Here is a 6,640-nt window from a genome sequence, read left to right on the forward strand (position 1 = left end):
AAATAAATGCATGCATTCTTATTTAAAAACAAAAGTCCACTCACAGTATGCGGCTAACGTGGTACCCAAGTGTAAGGATCCTCGTCAAGCGAAGGGTCGGTACCTCGTCCTGACAGGAGCACCTACTCAACACACTGATCAATTTTCTCAACTACAACACATCCCAATTTTACCTTTAAACAGTCGAAACCGGCCGGTGAAATTTTTCCAGAAACTCCAAGAACCCTAGAAATTTCAAATCATTAATTCGACCTCTACACTGCAAATTGAAATGAAAGACCTTAGGGAAAATGATCTATGTCAAAAACCGAACCTTCGACGCCGGTTTGGTGGCCAGAGACGGCCGGAATCGCCGGAAATCGGCAAAACCCGCAAGTTGCTACAGTAACCTTCCCAGCAAGAAATCGAGCTCCTCCGGCCAAATCTCCCCAAAATACCACCACAGATGCGTCAAGGGGGAGGAGACGAGCTCGGGGATGGCCGGATTTCGCCGTGGGTAGGCCGGAGGAGGGAGAAATCGGAGGAGGAAGAATCGGGCCGAAGAGGAAGGAAATGTCGGGGGAGGAGAGAGAAAGAGCCGGGTAGGTTTCCAAAAATAGAAACTTACCACAGTAACTCGGCTATTTATAGAAACTTACCATGAACAGTAACCGTAAACAGTAACTTTAATCTTTCGCTTATAACTTTCACATACGAACCCCAATTTTTACGCACCACATATGCACGCGCTCGGTTTAACGTCCTCTACCATTTTCATGAAGGAAGTTTCCTCAAATTTTGACCCAAACGAAAAGTCAACTTTTAAAAGTATCTAAACAAGTAAAAAGTGAAAGAAATTGTCGTTTCCCGTCCAAATGACTAGTAAACGGTAAAATTTAGGTCCAGGACGTTACATGTCCAACCATGACATCATTTATAATAGCTGTTGCAAGCTTTATTTGTGCAGCCTTGTTAGGAGAGCTAACATTTTAGTATGACAGTCTCATCAGGAGAATCTTGTCATTTGGACCAACACGTTTTCCATAATTCGAGTGTGGTCTAGACTGCTTCTACAATCTTTCATGCTTTAGGGAAATTTTTTTTTTATCTCAACTATGAGGATTGTATTTAGCACATGATTTTGCCACTTGTAAACCAATTCACTTCAAAACTAGTGATTAATAAATCCTTCGTACTTCCGGTACGAGGCTCAATTTGAGACATGATGAATTCACTAATTCATGCTCAGCGTGAATGATAAATTTTCTCAACATGAATTACCCGTCGTACTTCAGGTACGAGGCCCAATGCAAGACATGATTAATTCACGCCGTTCATCAAAGACACTCTTTTCTCCCCCTAACGGCGGGAATATTATCTCATTGAAGTGACAAATCATATGTGCAATACTGGTCCTTGACCAAATTCCTCATGAGCAAATTTTGCAATCGCTATTGTTTAACACTGCAATATTTGAACTCGACAATGAATCTCATTGGAGCTTGTTGGTAATCTTACACAACATGAATGACCAATTTGGTCATGCCAAATTAATGTATTTGGCTTGGTGAACTTCTGGTTCATAACCATATATGCCTCGTATTGTTGTGTAATATTATCCAAATGAGAGAGCGGATGTTTTTTCTAATTGATATACACCACGCACTTTGAGTACTGAAGGTACACTACTACAATAAGTTAATCAGACGACAGATATTTGGAGTTGTGTGATGACCAGCCTCACTGTGGTCTAAACGAGTGTTGTGTGATTGAAAAATCACACAACGGTGATTTCACCGTTGTGCAACATTCATTTCCTCAACAGATAATTATTTCCATTGTACGAGTTCTGCGCAGGCATGGCATGCGCGGGATGCCTTGGCACATTCAGACAATAGAAAGAAATTTTGCTGTTGTCTGAGATTCATAACACACAACAGATATAACTCATTCTTTGTTGTCTGAAGTTCATAACACACAACAGATTTTACTCATTCTTTGTTGTTTGAGATATGTAACACACAATAGATATAACTCATTTTTTGTTGTCTAAGATATGTAACACACAACCAAAGTGAAATTATCTCCCTTGTCTGTTGATCACTCAGACAACAGAGATGATTTTATTTCTGTTGTGTGTTATGAATCTCACACAACAGAATTTTGTTTTCTTTTGTTGTTAGTTGTTAGTTCACACAACAATTATATTTGGTTAGCTGTGGTGTGAATATCGTAATCAAATTGGCTAACAACCAATGACTGTTGTGGGAAAAGCCTTACTTTTGAACTCTTTTACAGTCATACAACACATTGTTTTGTATTGTGTTGTATGAATGAACCTTCGACAACAAGAATATCCATATAAACTTTCTTCCATAAATAATGTTCAATATATGACCATAGAAACAGTACTATAATCCATATAATTCAAGCTAGGACAACATAGAAAATTGTCTGTACTTGTAAAATGTTCTAGCTAGGAAGACCTAAACTACATAGATTACTGCTGCTTTCCTTTAATGCACCTTCATTTGTTCTTGCAGAAGCTCTCTTGTAGGCAAAGATGATAAGCAGTCTTTCGATCTCTTAAGCCATCGATCCTACACATGATGGACAAGGACCCTGCAGAAGCTCTAGTATTGACTCCAGTTCTGCTCACCCAATGACCTTACCCTTTGAACACATTCAAAACTCTGGCTGATTGAAACATTCTTCCACAAGTCCTACATGCTCTGCCCACAGTGCCATTCTGTACCCATATATCTGCAAGTCTGCAACCATGCAGATTATAATAAATTTTTACATTAGTTTCTTGTGGCCATGCATTCAAAATGACATTAATTGCTTGCTGCTGTTGAACACAAGTTCTGAGTGAGTACCTAGCAGGTTACCAAAGAAATTAACAACTAAAGTATGTTGGAAAACATAGCTATTGGAAAAAAGAGACCAACGAAATATGCTCAAGAGAAATGTAAGGAAACTTACTTCACTAGTGTTTGCTGCACTTGATAATACATAAACACACATTCTGAGTAGATTGACGAGTTTGCTGAAGAAAAAGAAATTTAAGCCTAATATAATTAATAAACATAAGAAATGAAGTAGAGCATTGACTAATTGGGAAAAAGCATATGACCATTACTCACATCTACTGCCACATAAAGTGATAAGTTAATACAATGAGTTGAGTGTGTACAAATAACATTTTTCGTATTGTAATAATTTATGTCCAAAAACATGCAAAGATCGAGAAAATTTGAGTTGCGGAAAAACTCCAACTTAGCTGCACAACATTTCTAGCAAGTTCTACATTCACAGCCTCATTGGTTTCATAGTAACCATAACCTTATCCACAAAATATCCTAGGCTTCCACATGAACAGCATTACCCGAAATCCAGAATGGTAATGGACTTCAAGTTTAAAAGCAAGCAATCATTAAAAATCATAAAAAAGGAGGAATAATTCTCAGAGAGTCACAAGTAGGTTGGAGAACAGCCCAAATTTTCATGTATTCAACACATCTTTGAAAAGATGATCATCCTTTAATTTCTAAAATGCAAATATAGAAACACCCTTTATTGCAAAAAGAACTTTCTTCACTCAGTTGGATCAAATAACAAGTTAATATCTGCAGTTCAAAGATGATTATCTAAAAAGTTTCTCCCCAGGCAAGACACATAATTAATAAGAGGTTTTCCAAAAGGGTATTACTCCTACATAATGTGGAGGGAACTCACTGGCAAGAGCCAGCGTAGTTATCATCACAAGCTAGATATTATAGAGAATATGGCATGTACAAATGTGGAGCGCGCTTCTACTATATGAAGTAAGTGTAAAGGCAACAAATAAGTTAAAGAATCGGGAGTTGTGACAGTTGATACCCAGTCACTTCTCTTAGGAAAAAGGAACAGGAGATAGAGAGAGACAAAGACAGAAACAGAGAGAATGCCTGGCAGCATCAACTCTTAACACATTATAAAAATATCTTCAGATGCCTTCCAGAATCTGGTCACAGACTTTATGCTACAAAGTACAAACCAAAAATTTACCTATATATACAGAATAGAAGGAATATGGTCTAGATGCACAGCAGGAAGTTGTTTTCCTAAATTCCTAAACAGTACATATCGACAAGTTTATCCAAAGATCATTCATGTCTGTGGGAGTCCATAGATCAAAGAATTAAGTCAGCACCACATGTACTCAATGGAATCATGAAGTATCACGAACGACTTGACGTCATGATGGACAATAAAGTTTAATTATAACTCATAGGAACAAAATTGAAGTTTGGGTTGAGCTCCTTAAAACTACCTATCTTAGACTAAATTTTTACTTTGTTCCAACCTAAAACACAACAATTGAAGCTTGATATGGGAGGCCGACAGAACACCAAGAAAATGAAATATATATACTAGATATGTAAGCAGACACCTAACCCAAAAAAATCATCTGATAAGTCACAATGTAAACTACACAAGGTCAATTTCTGACTAATGAACAAAACATACAAACAATTATGAAGACAGTGTTACCTGAAGAACGGTGAGTGTTAAGGCCACCATTGGGTACTAAGATCTCTAAATGACCCGTCAAAGGCTTCACTACTTTCTGGAGAAGCTCATGCTATTCCTTCAAGCTCTCATGCTATATGTCAAACACCTCCCGCACATTCTTTGCCTGTGTCAATAAAAGTATTAAATACCTTTTCCTTTCTACCTTATTACTTTCAGTTAAACAAACTATTACAAGCTGTCAAGCAAACATTTCCAAGATCATAAAACTGTTCACAGAGCTTATAGCTAATTTCTAGCATTACAGGAAGCAAAGGCTTGCACCTGCCCAGCGTTTAACATTCAAGTCCCAAACCAAATCCCTAAGCAACCATACCTTTAAGTTATGATCCTCTTCAATGCTCTCTTCCAACTGAGCAAGTCCACCAAACGCAATCAATAGATACCTAACAAATTTCATTAAGTCAAATAACAAGTATAAGTGGATAAGCAGGTACAAATCTCTATTTATATAACTATACATTAGCTTCATGTCTCAATTAATTTTTCCTAAAGAAAAGCAATGGAACCTGATATATCGATACTAATTATAGGTCCATGGTCCTCTTAAATACACTCAGAGCAATCAATTGTTAAACCAAAATATTCAACAGGAATTATGCCTACTAACCCCTTTAACCTTGATGCATCTTTACATATATGTGTGTGTGTGTGTGTGTGTGTGTGTGTGTGTGTGTGTGTGTTATATAGATATATTTTCTTAAAGTAATATTAAAAAAAACAAAAAAAAGGAATGGCTGCCTCACGCCAAATCTTTGAAAAAGCTACTAGGGCATCTACTTGATTGGAAAATAACAAAAACCAGCAATTTTTAAAGGAGCAATTCAAGCACTTGTTAGAAAAGTAAAAAAGGAAATGGAGAAGGTGGGGTGAGGTGCGCTATCTATCTCATGTTACAGGAGGGAAGGATTTTCTTCAATTGCGAAAGCCTTATGGAGAAAGAGATGAGATGTTCCTCATAGAGCTATCACCAGCTAGTCCTTAAGTTGCAAAGAGATGCAGCAAAAATGAAATTGAAGGAAGAATATGGCATGGTTCATTTTCATAACTTCTCCAACTTCAGAAATTTCAATTGGCATGATGCTTTTAGTAGGATATTAAAGGTGAGTCTCCCTATAAATAAGCAATTGGCCCTGAAAGAAATCAGAGGTCGACAGATTGAAAGATGTTTAAAACCTGTCCCACATACATCAAGAGTCTCCCTATAAATAAGCAATCTAGTTTATGGACACAGTAGGCATCTAGCAAAAAGAACAACCACCATTTGTGGCTAAAGACCAGCTACCCAGGAAAAGCAATACCCACCTTATCTAAAAGTACAATCTTATCAATTAATGGTTAGTACCTGAAAGTGGGTATAGTGAGATCGGAGGAATTGATAATCTAACCATGCTCTAAGGTCCCAATCAAATGATCATAGCCACCCTGTCATTAAGATAACAGAAGTTGGTAAGGAAGGTCATATCCGAACGATTAGAGAGACGACATGAATATATAAGGCAAAGAGAGGCATAGAGTCAATGTATGGATACCTCGTATGGACATTCAATCATTACCGAAGTGATATTGGAAGCATAGTGCACTTTGTACCCCCAATACATCCCTGCTTCTTCCCTTGGCTTGGATGATGATACAACCTGCCGTGATATATCTAGATAAATGCCATAGGAAAAGGAAACCATTACGTATCTAAGATTCATACTAAAAGATGAAAAGAAACCTTAACTAACTGTTAAGAAAGGAATCACTATAGTTAAAAGAATTCAGAACAAAACATTCATTACCAGCATCCAAATTCCAACTGTCTCCCATAGCCACTGTAACTCTTGTTCTAGGATCAAGTACTTGATCAACGACGACATTCTGCATATTGTCAACAAAATCAATTAATCGCTAACTCCCGGGATTTAAGAAAAGTATCAGGCAATAACTCATGAAAGACTAGCAAAACAAGACAATGAGAATACCTTACTCAAGCCCACATCAACTAACGTCCCAACACCGTCTGGAGATCTTTCCTTTAGTGTGACACCTATGCATTAATGGCAAATATCAAAACTTGTCCAATGTTCTAAACAGCAAACAC

General features: G+C 37.4%; 1 long non-coding RNA gene across 1 annotated transcript; it reads right to left on the reverse strand.

Moving 5' to 3' along the window:
• Positions 1 to 2,362: 2,362 nt before the first annotated feature.
• On the reverse strand, positions 2,363 to 5,656 carry LOC121050289. Its single transcript, XR_005802559.1, has 4 exons — positions 4,871 to 5,656; positions 4,516 to 4,660; positions 2,965 to 3,028; positions 2,363 to 2,750 (listed from the first exon to the last, which is right to left on the reverse strand). It is a non-coding gene; the product is annotated as an uncharacterized LOC121050289 (long non-coding RNA).
• Positions 5,657 to 6,640: the final 984 nt, after the last annotated feature.

The sequence above is a fragment of the Rosa chinensis genome, chromosome 7, assembly GCF_002994745.2.
Source record: "Rosa chinensis cultivar Old Blush chromosome 7, RchiOBHm-V2, whole genome shotgun sequence".
NCBI classification, from domain to species: Eukaryota; Viridiplantae; Streptophyta; class Magnoliopsida; order Rosales; family Rosaceae; genus Rosa; species Rosa chinensis.